The sequence below is a fragment of the Amblyomma maculatum genome, chromosome 6 (assembly GCF_055883805.1).
Source record: "Amblyomma maculatum isolate TAMU_Amacu chromosome 6, ASM5588380v1, whole genome shotgun sequence".
NCBI classification, from domain to species: domain Eukaryota; kingdom Metazoa; phylum Arthropoda; class Arachnida; order Ixodida; family Ixodidae; genus Amblyomma; species Amblyomma maculatum.
In genome coordinates, this window is record NC_139349.1 from 62528199 (window position 1) to 62548482 (window position 20284).

General features: G+C 50.1%; 1 protein-coding gene across 1 annotated transcript in view; it reads right to left on the minus strand.

Moving 5' to 3' along the window:
* The window catches only part of timeout (circadian regulator timeout), a 336321-nt gene that overhangs the window by 177206 nt on the left and 138831 nt on the right, over positions 1-20284 (minus strand). The window lies entirely within an intron of this gene.

Here is a 20284-nt window from a genome sequence, read left to right on the forward strand (position 1 = left end):
GGACAAATACGGGAGCAAAGATGAGCTCGGTCGACTTTTCTTTTCCCTTCCTTTGCCTGTGCTTCATGAAAGCCGGGGAATTTAGCTCCCGCAGTGGCGCAGCGCTCAGTAAAGCGCAGCTTATCGTAATACGGTCGCCTATGAGGCAATCACGATGGACTGCGCCAGTCGTCATAGCATCGACACTGACGATGCCTCTCTATTTTCGCGGCGCCAAACCAACAAACGAATGAGCGTTCCATTAACTTACCTAATCGCATTGTTGCTGTGCCGCGCTAATGCGCTCCAAACAAGCGAAGTCCTTCGTAGAGAGACCGGACTTGATGTGTGATGCTGCGGCTAACTGTTCAGCCACATCGTAGCAAGAAAGGAAAGCGAGAGAACGAAAAGTCGGGACGAAATGGAGGCCACTAAAATCACGGTGATCACCAGCGCGGTAAGCGATGATTTTCCTCGTGCTTTCGTCCCACCCTGCTGTGACGGGAAAAGGTAGCAACTGTGACAGCGCCCGACTCGACAATACCTTGACTCTTACACATAGTCCTGCAGCTCCTAACAATCGTGCACGAATGGTCAGGGCTACCACGCTGCCAGTCGGGCGGCGCTGGAGTCAACACCAGCGCTTCCACTTGAAGGCGTCGGGTTGCTGTTTTAAGGATCAGTGATGACAGCACCTATGGGGTTGAAACATGGAGGCTAACCAAGAGAGTTCTACTTAAGTTGAGGACAACCCAGAGGGCTATGGAACGAAAAATGGTAGGGGTAACATTAAGAGATAGGAAGCGTGCAGAGTGGGTCAGAGAAATAACTCGTTACCGACATTCTAGTGGACATTAAGAAGAAGAAATGGGCATGGGCAGGACATGTAGTGCGAAGAGAGGATAACCGATGGTCGCTTAGGGTAACAAACTGGATTCCAAGAGAAGGAAAGCGTAGCAGGGGGCGGCAGAAAGTTAGGTGGGTGGATGAGGTTAAGAAGTTCGCGGGGGTCAAATGGATGCAGCTAGCACAGAACCGGGTTAAGTGGAGAAATATGGGAGAGGCCTTTGCCCTGCAGTGGGTATAGTCAGGCTGATGATGATGATGATGATGATGATGATGATGATGATGATGATGATGATGATGATGATGATGATGATGATGATGATAGCACACAATTGCGCACACTGCAGAGTCAAGCTCACCCCACAGCTGTAAACACGATACATCGAACCGCCATTCAAAACTCAAGCAGCCGATCATATGTGCAGGACTAGTGCAGCCTCTCAAGTCATGAAACAGCACCACTAGAAATGATGAAGTTGCTTTGAACAGAGCTATACCAATGACGAGCAATATAGGTGATGCTGCACACCACTGTGCTGCACACATTCACGCACACAACACAGGCCTCACCTAAAGATTCTAACACCTCATTGTTCGAGGATTACGTTGATCGCTTCTAAATCACTGAAATTCGCTTTTGTATCTTACTCTGCCATTACTCTTACTCTACCAGCTACTTTGGCCATCTGATAAGAAGAGAGGAGTCGCTGGAGAATGATTTGATGTAGGGAAAGGTTGAGGGTCGCCGGAGAAGGGGTAGGCAGCGAACGCGATGGTTAGATGGCATCTTCGAGGCACTGCAGATGAAGTTATGTGATGTTAGGAAGATGGTGAGAGACCGGAAAGCGTGGCGTGACATGGTCCATAGGGTCACGAAGCGTCGGACACAACTGAACTGAACTGAACTACCATTTTAACACTGATGTTCACAGCGAAAACTAACCGGGTGATAGCACTCAATAAGAAAGACCATCCAGCTCCCAATAACTTCCAGGCCTACGTCAGCAACAGAGAACAACAGAGCAAGCATCCGATACCAGAGGACGGCACTGAAGTCCTAACAACCTGTCATTCGAACCAGCCGATGGTCAGGTCAAACGCGGTTCTGAAGCTCGCACGTTTAACATGCTTACAGCGTTTTGTACCCTCTAATAAACTCCAGCCCACGGTCACCCGAAAACGTGATGTTTGTAACGAATTTCCCCACATTCAGATTCACTACAAAACTCGCTCCGCGCATCCGCAAGTAAACCACTGCGGCAAAGAATAGCTCAAAACATGCTAGCGCACAAGGACTAAAACACATACTGAAAGGTACAGCTAGAAAGGACCGGGAGTTGTACGAAGAAACCTCGGCATTGCTCCTTGGTTCGCGGTCCACTCCAGTGAGCGCCCAGGTTCATCTTTCATTCAGCCCGGAGTTTGCGCAAGAGAGCGCCCAGCATAATGCACCCCCCCCCCCCCCCTCTTCATCCCTTTTTTATCGACGACCGATTGCCCGCACACGGTGCGCGCGAGCGCTCTCTATAACATGACGAAGTGGTCCGAATCGAGTTTTCGATGCTGGTCGGCCAGAAGCAGAACGAGCGAGCGAGCACCACATTCGCCAGCCCGATACACGCCCATCTGGCCAGTACCATCCGACTCGCCCAACCACTTTCGAAACGGACAAGCGCGCATGTCGAACCGCGCAGCCTTGTTCCGAAAGAAGCAAACATGCGAATCTCGGAGATATGGGCGGAGGAGGCAACGAAAACAGCCCGAAAACAAGGGAAGCCACGGCCGGAAACGCGAAAGCACTTTCTCAAGCTCGGGGGAGGAATAAATGAGAGGAATACGTTGAACCACGTAGCAAAACAAAAAAAAAAAAAAAGAAAAGAAAAGAAACCGCAAAGGAACCGACCGCGAAACTAAAACAAAAGTAACTGAGAGCATTCCGTTTTCGCGATCGCTCAATCTCGAGATAGCTGCATCTACCGCGTCAGCCGCGAGGCGGGGCGCGGCGACTTGTCTTTACAGTTAAGAAGCCACGCACCCCGAAATTCCGAATAGAAAAGGTTCCATGGATGGCGAAGAAAAGTGGAAAGGAGATGCGAGAGCAGACAATTCGGTTCGTGTTTTGAAGCGTTCGCCTCTGAAAACGCAAAATAAAAAAAAAAAAAAAGAGGGGGCTAACCAGGGGGGGGGGGGGGGGGGGGGAGTACTCGAGAGAATTTTTGAACGCGCTTATTTTCAGGCACGAATACCTTCATTCGCTCATCTCGCAAGAAAGTTGTCTTACGCGTTTCTCGAGCTTATTTAAGCACATTCTTTTTCGTAATGATTTCACATTACGATAGAAACCTGAACACTTACATTCAGAGTAAAGCACTGGCGGGTTTAAACGACTTGCACGGTAGAAAAACACCACCTAAAACTAATTAAAGAACGTCATTCATTATCGTCAACTGGACCAAACAGGCCGGCCGACGCAACGAAACTAAAACATTACAGTCAGGACCTAAATATATATTAGGCTTCACCTATGGGGCTAAAACGTGGAGGCTAACCAAGAGGCTTCTACTTAAGTTGAGGACAACCCAGAGGGCTATGGAACGAAAAATGGTAGGGGTAACATTAAGAGATAGGAAGCGTGCAGAGTGGGTCAGAGAAATAACTCAAGTTACCGACATTCTAGCGGAAATTCAGAAGAAGAAATGGACATGGGCAGGACATGTAGTGCGAAGAGAGAATAACCGATGGTCGCTTAGGGTAACACATTGGATTCCAAGGAAAGGAAAGCGTAGCATGGGGCGGCAGAAAGTTAGGTGGCTGATGTGGTTAAGAAGTTCGCAGGGGTCAAGTGGATGCAGCTAGCACAAAACCGGGCTAATTGGAGAAATATGGGAGAGGCCTTCGCCCTGCAGTGGGCATAGTCAGGCTGAAGAAGATGATGATTATGATGATATATTAGGGTGAATAATGGCATCAAAATTTGTCTTCCGACAGGAAAGAGCTAAGTGCCTAATTCCCTAGTTGAAAGCGAACCAACATGTTATTCTCCACATACACAACGAAATCTACATGTCTAAGGCCCACCATCAGGTTAAATTTTTTTTATGTTCATTGTACAGCGCTTGGGATTAATTGTGACACTCGCATCCTATTTCTCAGTGAGCATCGTGAGTTACATGTATTCGTCGTAATCTAGTTGTAGTGCCTGAAGCTAGGTTTAGTGGTTCCACCCTAACCAATCGTTCATTGCCTAGACCTGCCGAAATAGCTCAGTGACTGGAGTGTTCGACTGCCGAGGACCAAGGCTCGATACCGACTGCGGCGGCCGCTTTTCGATCGAGGCATAAAAAGCAAGGAACCCGCGTGTACTGTGCGCTGTCAGGGGATGTTGAAAAACACTAGGTGTTCGAAATTTCCGGCGCCCTTCATAACTGAGTCGATTCGCAACGTTAAACCCTATCAACCAAACTAAACCTTGTTCGTCACAAACGTATGACTTAAGTCAATACCAGTGATTCAGTGCAGATCCGGTAACTCGATTTTAACGCCGCATAGCGTGGCATGATCCAAACGTCAGCTAACACGCTCGCCGAAAAGTGCCCATTGATGAGAGCCGCTGGTTACGAGGCGTAAGAGCACGTTCCGCACAAGCCCTCCCGTCGAAAAGAGAAGCAGCTCGCTTCCACAGCCAGCAATACAGCCGAACGCGCGTGAGCTCCGCTTTAAATAAGGCAGCAGAGCGAGGGGCGTTTCCGGGAGACCGCACAAACGGCCGCCGATGCGCGATAGTAAGGCACTCAGACAGGCGGGCCACTAAAGCCGGCGATCGCGGTCCCGCCTCACTCCCTCGCTTCGAGGCAAGGCCGCATCACAGCGGGCGGCTCATCTCGGGAGCTTTGCCGACGCCAGTCACGTTCGACGCGGCGAGAGCTAGGACCGGGAGCCCCGTCCCGCCTTTGATTTCCGCGAGCACATTGCGGGCTCACCCCACCACCATCGCCGCCACCACCACCACCACCCGTAAGGCAAGGGAGCGGTGGAGGAGGGAGTCTCCCTAATGCTCGCTTTCCAGAAGAGCCGCCGTGTCGCGCGGCAGAGTACGTGCGCGCGTTCTGTTCGCAAACAGGGAAAACGCAGGAACCAGTGCACGTGACGCCGCATCTTTCTCGCGTACGCACGCACAGCCAGGCACGTACAAAATTCGCTAACAGCGCCAAATGAAACGCGAACAAGACAATAGAAATGCGACCAGCGATATGATAAGATTTCCGTCGAGGTACACTGAACACTTATGAAGCTCAATTTTCACCCAGAAGCCGCCGAGGTGCGATATGGAAGTTTCTGTGGGCGTGGCTGACTTTCCGGTCCGCCAAGCAATTACTCTGTATGCCTTGTGCTCACGTTTCAGCGGTCCTATTCGCGTTTCAAACGATGTTCGCCCCACTGTACCTGCATGTCTGATATCAGTGGAGAATAGCTGAGGAACACGTGAACTCCAACTCTGAACATGTGTCTAGCACTATTGCTTGCGAAGGTGTTAGTACTGTACACACACACACACAAAAAAAAACACCCCTTTGCGTGCATCGGCATTCTTCGCAGCTCTGGCAATACATTCTCAAAGAAAGGCATCCAGCAAACAAACACAAAAAAATCTATCTTCGAGAACCATTTACTGCGCGCATATAGCAGCACCAAATATTGCAGCCTCAAACTTAACAATCCGTGCAATCCGCGGGAGAATTCAAAGCAAATGCAGCTCTTTTCATGCTGGCGCAATCAAGGACACGCCAATATCAAAATCAAGACACAGCCGACAGGCGGCAGAGCCGCCAAGGCAGCCAGAAAACGAGCCGAACAAACCGCTTCGCTCGGCAGAGCTAACGACGCCCCAGCGACTGAACGAACGACCCAAGGACGAGCGCGCGAAAACAGCGCGGCGGGCGAGACGCGAGGCGTCGCGAACAGACGCCGCAGCGCACGCCACGAACACGACGGGAAAACGAAGAGGCCAATTCCGTCTCGGCAAGCCGACGGCGGGCTCTGAATGCGAAGCCCCACAGATATATACACACACGCGCCACGCTCGCTCCTCCGACGCCGCCAGTCCGGGGCCTTGTTTGGCGCGCGCACACAGCTCGAAGCGGAAAAGGGGCGACGTCGCGTTATTTTCCCTCCGCCTATCGCTCGCTTTCTCGCCCTGGCGGCAGCACGCTCAGCATTTTGCGCGGCATCCAACGTACACCCACACAAGCACCGAGCGACGGCATGAAACGAACACCGCCAACGTATAAACGCGAGTAGGCAGATTCGCCATCCTCCCAGTGCCGCATCCCTCTGTCTTTCCATCCCATACCCCTTTTCTCCTCTTCTCTCAATCCAAAGTATCGCGGTACACGCTCGAGCGCGACGGCGGCGGCAAATTTGCATACGAGCACTGTTTCTTCCCTCTCTCTCTCTCTCTCTCTCTCTCTCTCTCTCTCTCTCTCTCTCTCTCTCTCTCTCTCTTTCTCTCCTCGGGAAAGGAGCGACGCGAACCACCCGAAGCCGCCCGCAGCTCTCGGAGACGAGACCGCACGTGCACGCACTTTCGCCGCCGTCACGGCTTCCACCACCACAACTGCGCCTGCTGCGGCGGCTTTGGCTCTCGAGAGTGCAATGCCATCCCGCTGAGGTTCTCCACTCAGTTGGAAGACCCGCAACCCTCGTATGCCACGCAAGCACACTCAACTTTATGCCATGACCCCTGCGGCATCCAACCTGACGTCTCTGCCGACGCAGCGCTCAGAGGAGTGTTCAGTGACGCAGGCCTCAGACGCCGCCAGACCGGCATTGGCAGAGACCCGCATTGGCACTCCCCAACACCATAGCGGTCGAGGTCGGTTCCCAAAGGAGAGCGAAGGGGAGGGGAGGAAGTGATGCTGGTTGGTACATCTATTGCTTTCCCATCCGAATTTGCAAGCGCCACAACGTTGGAGCACGGCGATCGATTTGCCCCACTACAGCGAAAGAGGGAATTACAAGAATTTAAGAGGAAAAAAAAAGGAAGGGGACGGGAGGGGAAGAGATGCGAAGCTGGAAAGCTAAGCAAAGGCGCTACTCGTAGTGCGTACACACTCCCAGAATTCCTCTTTTCAGCCGTATCTTTACCTCGTCCTCCAGCCACACCCCGATCGGTTCTGAGCGGCCGAGAGATAATGAACGTTCCCGCCGTTGTCATTACTCGACTGTCCACTTCGTGCTCCCAGTCGCGACTCTACAGCTCAACCCCGTAATCCGCTCTGAATAGGATGTTTGTTCGACAGGGTTTGATGGAGCGAGCATAGGAGTCATTTAAAGCGTGCATAAGCAGCTTGTAGTCAGACATCGCGCAAGTGATTAGTACGAATGAATAAATGAGGAAAAGAAAGCCACACAAAGGCCGTTCTCGTCTCCGCGCCTTTCGCCATCACTTCCCATCCCTTTTATCTCTAACAAATGGAACGAGATTTCGTGTAATGAAAGTTGCTTAAAAGTTAGAAACCTCGACATGGAAAGCAAACACTCCACTAGAGTTCAAACACTAACTTAGTTTGGGTCGTCGTAAAGGGATGCAGTGTTGGTCTAGTCACTTTAATTCGTACAAATAAACTATATACTCATGCCAGCACTTGCCGTCGCGTGGTATAGTCGGCGGCGCAGGCGGCTAGCCTGGCTAGGCTAGGTTCTAGAAGCAATGGTGGGTAGCGTTGTTGAACTAACCTGATCAGTCATTCGTGTAACTACAATGGGCGGACAATGGAGGAAGACTTATTCTTACGAGGACCAAGAAAGGGCCTTGTTGTGTATGCGGTGATTCAGTCTTTGATGACACTGTTTTGGATATGCACCGCGTTCTGTCACGAGAACTGATGATTCCACGCCGACAGCAGAAAACTTAATCAGCTTCATTTTAAGCCTCAGTAGTTGACATATATACCGTGCGTTACCGAAACCATATAGACTACATTATTCGAGATTTTTTTTTTTTTTCAGTTCGTTTCTCTGTTCAGCATAACGTGTACTATAAAGAGGTTCCTTTTGAAACCCACTCCTGCTAAAGGCCTAGCAGTTAAGCCAGCAGTCTTCTGTAAAAAAAAAAAAATCAAGGACACATTACAAATTTCATTGGCGCAGAAAATTTACGAGCGATTTCCGCCATCGCGTAAAGCGAATACTGCCTTAAAATTCTCACAAAGGGGAGCGCGAAGCAAATGGCAATTTGAAGCTGCTGCGAAGAGCCAAAGGTACCACCAGCCGGTCATGACGTAGTCGTGGTACCAAATCTTTATCGAGAAATAAGCTCTGAGACAACCTAGAACGTCCATGTCCATCGTCAAAATGATGCCGTTCAGTTTCAGCAACAGCCTGTTACGTCACTCACACTTATCAAATAACAGAACTTTTCTTTTTCCATTACCGCGTCTCCTGTTGTTGCCAGCAGTGTCATCAGCCGTCATTCCTCTTAGAGAGGAGCGCTAGATATACATCGCAAGTGCACTGAAAAGGGCATGCAAATTAAAACACGCTTTCTTTACCTAGCCTCGGGAGAAAAGTTGGAGCATTTAGCCAAATTCTTAAAGAAGAAAATGCAAAAGAACTGTAACTTCGTTTAGGACGTTCAATAAAAGCCGAACTTTTTACAGCCAAGGAAACCGCAACGATTAGGCAAATTCCTACCTTTTTTTTTTCTTTTTTTTTTTTGCGGAATAGCCTTCTGAATGTCCAGTGAGTAGGTAGACAGCAGAATACAAACTCCTCGCACGCCTAACGTCAAGGTGCTGCCTCGGGCAAATTGATGACAAAAACAAAATTCGGCGAGCAACATTTCGCGGCGCCTTCCCGCTAGGCCCCCATTCGTACAGAGCCGCCCACCAGGCGCCAGTCATCAATCTCAAATTCATCGCGAAATAGCGAACCCACGAACCAGGCGTGGGAGCCGCTTCCGCGCGTTTCTTCTCGGACCAGGGAAACCATCGCGGGCCTTAAAACGTTGGACGCATGCCGACTCGGTTGACAAATGGAGCGCCGGGCCAGCCCATCTCTCCGTCTCAGCGGCGCGAGCGAAATCGAAACGAGAACGGTCTCTACGCGCGCACGCGGTCTGGCCCCCCCTAGACGAGAAAAAGCGGCGACAAAACACGGCCGGAAGCAATCTGAATAGATGCCGGAAGACGCCAAGTTCGCTCCTCGCAGTCTCGGCACTCTGCAGTTATCCATCAGCGTCGGTAAAAGGCCCAGTCTTTCCTCCTTGCAATAACATTGCACTCGAACTGAGACGTCATTAGCTGCCGCTGTTGGGTAGCTGAAGCTGTTCCCAAATTCAAGTTGCCCAGACGAGTCTAAAAGCCCCAAATGGATTATACTCGGCACTGAAGGCGTCAAACATAATCGACGAGCCAACTAGAAAATGCATTCTCGGGCAATATCGCTGAACAAACGGAAACGAACGACCTATTCAGCATTTCGATATCCGATGGGAACCGAAATTAAACTCGAAATTGTCACCTTGAGTTATAAAAACGCAGGCAAAGCGAATGCAGGATTTCTCTTGCAGTTTATAAATCTGAAGGGCACCAAACGCTCATAGTTGTGCCAAGCGGAAACCTACCTGAACACAGAACGCTTAACAGGCTCCTTCCGTCTATGGCTAGGTCGAGCCGGAGCTTAAAATATGTCAGCAACTGGCATAAATTATCCCATGCGACAGAGTAATCATTTATCAGCTCAGGCGCCCGTGTGCTGTACGATGTCAGTGCACATTAAAGAACCCCAGGTGGTCGAAATTATTGGAGTCCTCCACTACGGCGTCTCTCATAGCTTGAGTTGTTTTGGGATGTTAAACCCTACAAATCAAACCAATTTATCAGCTGTTCCCCAGCATATAGGTCAACCAAAGTACAGAATGAAGTCATCAAGAGGAAGAAAAAAAAATGGCTTAGGGTTCCTTTCCCCGAAGTGCTTAACGAACACACGAAACTTTATTTCTGATTGCCCCTTGCACCGACAGCTATACCTACCGCCATGGTAAAAGCAGTACGTCCACAAAGCGCCGAAGGAAATCATTCACAGTCGACGATCTATGTTTGTGCGACGAGGTATGCGTTGACAATGTACGTATGGTGGGTGCACAAAGTCCGTTGACTGAAACCATTGCAGCAATGTTGTAATTATGACAGGTCCGTATCTGCCTGCGCACCCTGAACATCCTTCCTCATCTTCCTTTTTTCGTCTGCATTCCTAGTTCATCCATCTTACGGCACTTCCACCATATCAGACGTCCAGAACCGGTCTAACTTATTCGCTGTGATGTTGTGCTTTCAGCGTTTAACAAGTTTTTCGTTATATCCCAGCTTTTATTTAGTTATGTTCAAGTTCGCAGTTATATTAAAGATTTACATTAGAGTCCTTCGTCTATCCTTACAACTTGAATGAAGAAAAAGAAATTTTCCCTCCATTCTCCTAGCTTTCAGACGCGGCAGGTGGCTCTTCCGAGTATCAGTCGCGATAGGTGGCAAGCAGAGTGCTTATTATTGCTAAAGCAATAAAAAATGCGTAGCTATCGGCAACAATCTGCCGTGTTACAGGAGGTACGTTTCTCAGCGTAAACTTAATAAGATCTGGGCACAGAAGCCGCGCACGTTAACAACACTTTCAGAAAGTATAGTAAATTCAATGCGTTCACACTGCACGCCTTCAACGCTGGTGGCCACTGCAAAGAGCTAGGTGCAAGAACGATGAGAGTCTGCAGCCTCTGAACAACGTTCGGCCCCGAGAGTTAGACGTGCGCAAAAGGCACGTGAACCAAACAAACGTACAGTACTGCTGCGCTATAGGTGAAAATAGCGCGTAATCAATGCATAATCATAATCAGGCATACCGAAATCAAAGCCCACGCCAACGAGCGCGAAAAAAAAACAAAAATGACCGAGAGGCATAAAACGCGCGGAGACAAAAATAAAACTGCGGTCGTTCCACACCGATTCCATACAGGATTCTCCTAAGCAGGCTCGGGGAACGGAAACAAGGCAAAGCGGAACCAGGCGATGAAATATATGGATTCAAATTAGCAAAGTGCGCTGCCTAGGGAACTATCGCGGTGTGGTTGAAATGGCCTGTCATAAAAGAAATGGGCTGCGCTCGCCCTCGCTCCAAGCGGACTCGCGCGCCAGTTCAATTCTCAGCAGTGCCGTTCTAGGGTCACATCAAGGGCCCAAAAGATTCTAGGCACCAGGAAGCATCTTATCTCGGCCCCGTCCTCGTTTTCTCACTGGAGCAATTTGCGCGCTCTGATAAGCGGCGCCAGTGCGTTTGCCACCGCGATGGCCTCGTGGCACGCCGGGGAGTGCGCGTACTCCGCATCGAACCTGCGAATGAGCGAGAACTTCTTACTGAAGCCGGCAAGCAGTCCGGTGTTCGTTTTCCAAAACAGTACCGAGAGGAAGGGAGGGAGAGGGGGGGGGGGGTGTAAACGAGGATTTATCGCGTCAATTTTTACCTAAAAAAAAAAAAACGCCGGACTGGGGCGATACGCCGCTGCTTACACGCTAGCAATGCTAATGATGTCGCTACAATTAGGAACGGAATTACGACACTGCTGAGCGCTGAACTTTGCACAACAATGGTCCCCGACCACCAGTGCATGTCACCCCACTGTGAGCCCTCGGGCTGCAGTGGCACGAGGATCAATAAGCAAGCCCGATATTACTGGGTTGGTCAGCGCATTAATTTGTAGAATTGACACTATAAGAATATGTTAAAAGCCACCCTGAGTTCAGTCCGGAGCAGCTCTCATCCGCGTACATCAACTAATTAGCACGAACTAAACTAAAATGAATGTATACAAGAACATAGGAGTAACTACATATATAGGTATCAATGGGACATACGGCAACCTTCCACGTTTGTAATTTCTCTCAAAGACACCCAAGCAAAGATGCAGATTACCAAGAGTTTCGCGAGCAATACTGCTCGGAAGCGAAATAAAGCATATTCTAAAAACCATTGCCCCGACAGACTAAAATATATACTAGGCTTGCGAGCCCGCATCAAGAACTCCCGAGTCCTGGGTGGACCCATAAGGCGTCCTTTTTCAAAGTCCAGGCGTGCATGCATGCCCACCACAACCTACCATGCACAGAAAAAGCTCGCGCATAATATAAACAAAAGAGACACAGTACGCTGCAAACACCCAAGCCGAACTATGCCGGCCTCGAGGGGAGACGAAACCATAAGGCTGTTTCCCCACGCAGGGAAAGCTCGCCCCGAGCCCAGCGATGCGTACACGGAGAACGGAGGCATTTCTTACTCGCTGCCTCCGCCGCGTCCTAATCCGCTCTCTCCGCGTACCGCCTAATCACAAGCAGTCGAAACTTGGCCCGGCCACGTGGACGGGCGGTTGTTCTGGCGAGCCTGCTATGTGTACAGCGCCGCGGCAAGTGCGTGCGCCAGCCTTAGCGGGGAACTCGGGACCAGAAAGGAGACGCCATGCAACGTTTATCGCGCCTTGAACGGCTCGCTCCCCGCACTAGTATCCCGCGGGGATCCCCTAATCCGGAGGAGAGCGAAGTCACCGAAACCCTAACCGCAACACTCCCCTTCTTTTTTCTTCTCGCTTCTCCGCGCGGCCCGGGCGACCGTGAGGGTTCGGCGCCCCGAAAATGAAGAGAATCGCTCAAGACGACGCACCCCCCGGTCCCCAAGAGTGCCCTCGCGCGCGCCGACGTGGAACGCCGGGCGTTAACGAGCCATCAACACAACTGCTGGCGGCGCCGTAGAGTTTGGGGTTTCTTGGTGCGGCCAGCGCTGGACGCTAACGGTACTCGGCGAGGGCTGCTTTGTTTAGGTAAGGTAACGTTCAGACGAATGCATTAAGCCTGACTAAAGAAGGTAACAGAAGGGAGTAATTAAAAACTGCCATTTAGGAAATCTGCGCCGCACACGGAAAAAAAAAAGAAAAACTCTGCGAACGTAAGGAAAGGGCCTCCGGCTCAGTGGTCGAGCGTTTCATCCTTCGACCCCCGACTATAGCACACCTGCAGGAGAAAGAGAAAGAGAGGCAGCAAGCAAAGGAAGGAAAGCTACTGCAGCTGTCTCTCATTCACGGGACACCTGGGCCACACTGTGAGAGCAGAGATGCAGAGAAAAGAGGCAAAGAATGAGGAGTGGGTGCAGTGACTGTCGAAAGTTCAGAGGACAGAGGCAGAAGTACCAGTCAGCCTTTCGCTAGCTACTCGCTTCAAACTTTACTCGTTTCCTAAGAACTTATAGTTTCGCTCCTCGCAGTAAGAAGCAGCAGAAGCCTACGAAACAAACACTCATGGGTCCGCGAAATTAAACAACAACGAGAAACTGCAGCTCCATCGCGGCGTTATCGTACTCTGTAATTATGCGAGAAGATGCCGGGTTGCCACCAGGCATAAGCAGAGCTCGAGCACCGCTAACCCACACTGCGAACCGCCGTGTGGCGCTGCATTATCGTTAAATGGCTCCTTGCTTAAATTATAACCATTTGGGTAAATCTCGCACGAAGCATGTACTCTGTCCACAGGAGGATGCCCATTTCCAGTGTAACAACAGCTGTTTCTCGTCCCCCGCAATTTTAGAGCGTCGTTGCGAACAACATGCTGTTTAGAACAAAACATTACTTAAGGTGAGCTTGAGGGAAGGAATAGGTGAACAAAGAGATGCGAGGGACGGGAAAAGGGCGAAAACAAAACAGTGACGATAATCAAGGTACACAACTTGCAATGATTTATGCTCGCTTAAGGCCTCATGAAGTCCGAAACAGCGGTGGAAGGTGCTTCTACGCCACACCAGACGCGCGGCATTCTACCATGCCGCGAGCAAGATTCACGGCCTGTCGTGACGGAAAATTGAACAACGGCGTGCTCGCGGAGCGCGGCCAGTCTTGAGGAAAACAACGTGCACAGCGCATGCACGTGAATGCAAGCAAACAATTTGGCGCAGCGGCACAAAGCGCCGAGGCTCTAGTCAAATAATCCGGCTCAGAAGCAGCGACAAAGACGTCGGGCTCCTTTCCATGCAGGGTGCCCTAAGGGACCACCACGTCATACGTCTCACTTTAGGACAAACTGGAGTGGAGCATGGGAGAAGACACAAGAGAAAGAAAACTCTAAAAGAGAATGAAGCCAAACGGGACGGATAGACAGAAAGAAAGAAAAAAAAAAAAGATGCGCATAACACGGCCGTTGGAGGGCAGCACGCAAAGGGGAACACATATAGGCACGCTAGCTCCCTCAAGCGCCAACCACTGTAAATATTTATTAGGCGCCCGACCAGGCAGTATACGCATATACGCCAGCTCCTTCGCTTCTCAGGTTGGTCTATTTGCAATAAGCCCCGCCGCGGAGCGCGCGTGGAGACGTACCAGCGACCACTGCCACACAAACAGCACCGCAACAGGCGAGCCAGCCAGTCACCGGGCCCGGAAACAAACGAGTCCCGGAGACATGAACGCGCCCGGAGTCAGGCTTCAGGCGGGCGGAAGAGCGAGCGACGCGACCACGTGATCCCAAATTCATGGTGGCGAGCGCCGACTTGGCTGAAATGGGCCCAAGTTATTATACTCGCCCGCTCCCGCCAGGCAACGGTGCCGCCTTTGCCGTGCCTCCACCTTGCTTACTTATTCAAGGCTCCCACGAGTGGATTTGAAAAGCTGCTTGGAAGAAGAGGCATCCGCGGCGTCTCTCCGCGAGCAACGGCAGGAGAGCAGAAACCACACAGACATACATACGCACAGGGGCGCTATAAAGGTTACCACGCGCGAAAGCTGTGAAATTTGCTACTAGATGGCTTGAAAGTCGCTTCTCTTAGCATTGTACGCGCCACTGATAAGAGCTGGTAATGACGAGGAGGGAGGAAGTACAGGGGGCATTTTTAGTGAGAATAGTATTCAATCTTGCCAGCCTGTCCGCCCATGACTCAGACTCTGCGAAAGAGGGGCGCGGGAAAAGGCGGTAGGAAGGTGAGACTAGATATACGCACTCAAAAGAAGCGCAGTTGCCCCGCAACCGCCGGGGGAAATTGGTGCATAATAGAAGAGGTCATTCATCACTTGCTCTTCCGCCATTTCAATATTGAAGAAGAAACACACGTCAGATCGGCGAACCTTGCGCGCGCGCGGAAGGTCCCATTTCTTTTCTCGAACGCTGTTTTAATAGACGCTGTATAAAACGCTGATTGCATTTTTACTGGAATATTAAGTGCTTACGTTGATGTATGCAGGGATACACACAAACGAGTGAGTGAGTGAGTGAGTGAGTGAGTGAGTGAGTGAGTGAGTGAGTGAGTGAGTGAGTGAGTGAGTGAGTGAGTGAGTGAGTGAGTGAGTGAGTGAGTGAGTGAGTGAGTGAGTGAGTGAGTGAGTGAGTGAGTGAGTGAGTGAGTGAGTGAGTGAGTGAGTGAGTGAGTGAGTGAGTGAGTGAGTGAGTGAGTGAGTGAGTGAGTGAGTGAGTGAGTGAGTGAGTGAGTGAGTGAGTGAGTGAGTGAGTGAGTGAGTGAGTGAGTGAGTGAGTGAGTGAGTGAGTGAGTGAGTGAGTGAGTGAGTGAGTGAGTGAGTGAGTGAGTGAGTGAGTGAGTGAGTGAGTGAGTGAGTGAGTGAGTGAGTGAGTGAGTGAGTGAGTGAGTGAGTGAGTGAGTGAGTGAGTGAGTGAGTGAGTGAGTGAGTGAGTGAGTGAGTGAGTGAGTGAGTGAGTGAGTGAGTGAGTGAGTGAGTGAGTGAGTGAGTGAGTGAGTGAGTGAGTGAGTGAGTGAGTGAGTGAGTGAGTGAGTGAGTGAGTGAGTGAGTGAGTGAGTGAGTGAGTGAGTGAGTGAGTGAGTGAGTGAGTGAGTGAGTGAGTGAGTGAGTGAGTGAGTGAGTGAGTGAGTGAGTGAGTGAGTGAGTGAGTGAGTGAGTGAGTGAGTGAGTGAGTGAGTGAGTGAGTGAGTGAGTGAGTGAGTGAGTGAGTGAGTGAGTGAGTGAGTGAGTGAGTGAGTGAGTGAGTGAGTGAGTGAGTGAGTGAGTGAGTGAGTGAGTGAGTGAGTGAGTGAGTGAGTGAGTGAGTGAGTGAGTGAGTGAGTGAGTGAGTGAGTGAGTGAGTGAGTGAGTGAGTGAGTGAGTGAGTGAGTGAGTCAGTGAGTGAGTGAGTGTGTGAGTGAGTGAGTGAATGACATGAGTGAATGAATGAGCAAGCGAGCGGGAGAAACGCAAATTAACTCCCAAGGGGCTGTACTAAGCAAGGACTAACATTTAATTTGCAATCTAGTGCAATAGCGCACTCGTTCATCAGTATGGGAAACAAAAACAAAAGACACCGCCGGGAAAAAAAAACACGCAATTAAATACCACTGAGAACAATGATCCCTACGTATCCTATGGAAACATGCTGAAAATCATGTGCGCAATGCCCTTTCTATAGAGCACTTCTGCATAAAACTGATGTAAAAAACATATGTCCGAACGCACCATTTTCTTTTAGCTACGCTTTCGCCGAGAGGTAAAGGAGCATTGATGATACTAGCATCATTTCAACAGTAAAGCCGGTTCTATCTTGGAGAAATTCGTGCCAAGGAAAACAAAAATGATGCCGAAGAAATCCGCGTTCTTTGATTCGCCACAAGAGCGACCACTTCAGATAGAAGTAAAACAGACAAAATATCGCGCGTCAAGCCCTTTGCGGAGTACCTGGGCCGCAGTGATCTTGGCGCCCCAATCGCAGTTATTGTCTCCTTTCTCCACTTTTTTTTTCTTCAACTCGCACCTCGTCCTCACTGCCCATTAGAGGTGTAAGGTTGTCCCATTCCCCCTCAAGTAAGCAAATAATAGAGGAAGAAAAATAGTCTAGTCCACGATGACTGCCATTAGCGCCGTGAAATGTCCTTTTGATGGCCTTTCCCAGAAACGGCATCGCATCACGCAGACCGCCCAGTGCGATGCCATCACGTCTCCATCATCACAGTCGGCGCTGACTCGGGCTGGCAGCGGACACACATTAAACGCCCTAATGACCTCGAAAATAAAAAACAAAGATGATTAAGAAGGCGAGTGCGTTAATGCGGCCAGAAAGCAAATACCGCACGTAAAACCGCAGGATGTACCCAGAGAATTATGCCTCTGAAAAAAAAACGGACACTGCGTCGCACACCGTTCACACGATTCGCTTCAAGGTCGGACACATGCAGGTTTTCATACTCGGCTGTGACAACTCAAAACGGCAAGTTTAAAATAAACTCGCCGTTATGCAAACTAACACGTCTGAACCAAACAACAGCTTTAAAGGTGAACCTGTTGACTGGACCCGACACACTCTGCGAACCTTAGCCTCCAGGAATACTTAGAGCCTCCATTACAGCTCATACGCACACGGACACATATAGAGGGAACAAAATGAAAGCCTTTCGCAGAGTGCGAAAATATTCATACGTGTAGCTCTTTTAAGTGCCCATTCGCCTAATGGCGCCGTCCCCTGCGCTGTCACTGAGCACACGCGCGCGCGTCTTATTTTACGAGCGGGCATTAATTTAGCTGTCGTAGCGCTTTCCTTCCACGCCCGCTTATATGGCATCACGTTCCATAAGAAAGTGCCGGCCAGCGAGCGCGCTTGTAAGCGGAAACATTCATACCCGGGCGGCTCGCGCTAAGTGGTTGTTCGTTTAATGGCACCCCCGCAAACGTCCGTCTCGGTCCGCCTACGCGACAGCTATGAATTCGTCAGCAGCGCTCGCCGCCACAGCCCGTGGTCCGCGCTATGGACGAGGCCCCAAACACGCTCGCCTCCATTATTGATGAGGTGAGGCCGCCGCGGCGACGAGCGGTGCGTCACTCGCCTTTCATGACACGGCGAGCAACGGGGGAGTAACAGCTCGCTTGTCATGCAATACATCTCTCCCATGTGGCCCGGGAAAGGGGAGGGACGCCTAGAAGCAAGAGCACCGCTTTTTTGCGCTGGTCATGACAAACGCGGGGAACACGCCCGCTGGAATAGACGACGCATTTCGGCGCAGCGCGACGTTGTGAATTTATAACGGACTCGCTCTCTTCTCCACGTCGTCACAACTTATGTGCAGACAGCCGAAAGTGCGCGCTCAAGAACATTTCGCGACCTGATGGCAACATTCCCTCGTCGCGCGAAAGCAACAAACCACAAAAGCATTCGCCGGAAAGCCGCATCGTCTTCGAGGAATACTAGCGATAAGGTACCAGAGTCCGACACCGTATATGCCATTCACTGACACCGGACGAGAGAACACTATACCCCGCAACACTTATCCTAATAGTCGCGACAACGTTCCTCGGCAAATCTATTTTCGTCCCTCCATCAGACCCTTGCAGCCCCACTGACTACGCTTTCATCTCTTTACTGCCAGCTTAGTCAGCCACCGGATGTAGGTAACACAATTTGCATGTCGTGCCCCATGTTCGGCTGTTCTTTTCTTCGAAAGCGTTAAAATAGATATAGTATATTTGTTTTCCCTCTTCAATGTTTACGGCTTTTTTCAAGCAACAGCCGTTAATGCAACGCTTCCCGATTATACAATGCGGGAGTCGTCGGCGTAAACAAGCCAGATGACACGTACGCGTTACGTTGATTGGTCACAGCGCACTGACGGACCACTACGATGTCATGACAATGTGGCACATTATTGGCCAAGGCTGGTCAGTCCGAACACAATGACATCATTCGTGACGACATTGTAACGCGTCCTAAAGCGTAGTTGGAGTTCCTAAGCCCTCAAACACTCCTACGAGCCTCTGGCACCCCCCGAGCTTCCTCTATAGTTTTTATCAGTGTCATGTGCCGCGTGGGGCACTGAACACTCAAAATCATGGCGGAAATTTCAAACGTTCGGCACATCCCGTACTGAAGTGCATGACCGTGAGAACCAGGAGGCATTTCGTACGTCAGCTTTTTCGGCGATGAGGAATAGTAGGCAATGAAAATCACAATGTCGCCCTAAATCTCGCCGTACATTCTAGTTTTCCCAAAATGGCAAATTTTGTTCATCCTAAATCTCGCCGTACATTCTAGTTTTCCCAAAATGGCAAATTTTGTTCATCCTAAATCTCGCCGTACATTCTAGTTTTCCGAAAATGGCAAATTTTGTTCGCCCTAAATCTCGCCGTACATTCTAGTTTTCCCAAAATGGCAAATTTTGTTCACCCTAAATCTCGCCGTACATTCTAGTTTTCCCAAAATAGCAAATTTGGTTCACCCTAAATCTCGCCGTACATTCTAGTTTTCCCAAAATGGCAAATTTTATTCACCCTAAATCTCGCCGTACATTCTAGTTTTCCCAAAATGGCAAATTTTGTTCACTCTAAATCTCGCCGTACATTCTAGTTTTCCCAAATAGGCAAGTTCTGTTCGCCCTAAATCTCGCCGTACATTCGTTTTCCCAAAATGACAAGTTTTAAAAAGCTCGCGGTATCACCGAGATTCAACCACAGCTGTTGCGGTAACTTTTTCATGATCCCTACTAAAGTAAAGAATAGAAGAGCAACATGCATATATGCATAGTCAGTGAGCGCTCTTCTTTTTGTTTCGTTTTCCAGGCATAATCCTTTTTAGATTGGCTCTCCCCTCTGGTCCATCGTTTTTGGCGCGCCTCTCAGGTGGGGCGTGTGGCAGCTGCCGCCACAGACAGGCTGTGCTACGTTCCTCCCATCACGCCCAAATATTACCTCCTTCCTTCCATTGTAACCACTCTTCAGATGGTCCCCGCGACAGCTACCTTCCAGTTACTCGCCCCAGTATTTGTCATACGCTCCTCTTTTCCCAGTAGCCCTCTTCCTCATTGAATCAAGCAGGAAGCGGGTAAACCTTTTTTTTTTTTTCATTTCTTACAACAAGGCACATGCGCGGTCAAGCAGTTGCTGCTGAGGAATGTTGCCCTTAAAGGCGGTTGTCGTCAGTTAAAATCCCTGATGACCAGTGGTGCTCAGGAAACAATCCCCGAGGCAGAAATGTCAACAGAAAGCTTTCAAATCCTGAGTCACAGACCTTTCAATGCTAGCATCGATTAAGGCGCACATATAAAGTAGCATAAAAAGAGGGCAATGAAGAAATACACGGCGCTAGGACTGCGCCTTGTGTTTCTCCGTCATCCCCGCTATATCACGGTGCTCTTATTGCTTCAGTAACCGACCTGCCCACAGCCACAACGCAATGCTTTGTAGTACAGTGGTATGCACGTGCACCACTTTCAGGCCGTGCTTCTCTTGTACACCCATGTACCAATTTTTTTGTGTTCTGCCATCTATCGAGCTCTTAGATGAACAATACAAGTTTATTTTTCGCCAAGTGGCACCATTAGAGCACTCTGCGTTTCTGCGATTGGATGCGCAGATTTCGACACGGCACAATTTGGCACAGAAAAAAGGGGGGGGGAGGAAAATGTATACATTCCTCACGCTTGGCGATTTCCTAAACTCACCTGTTTCTAAAAC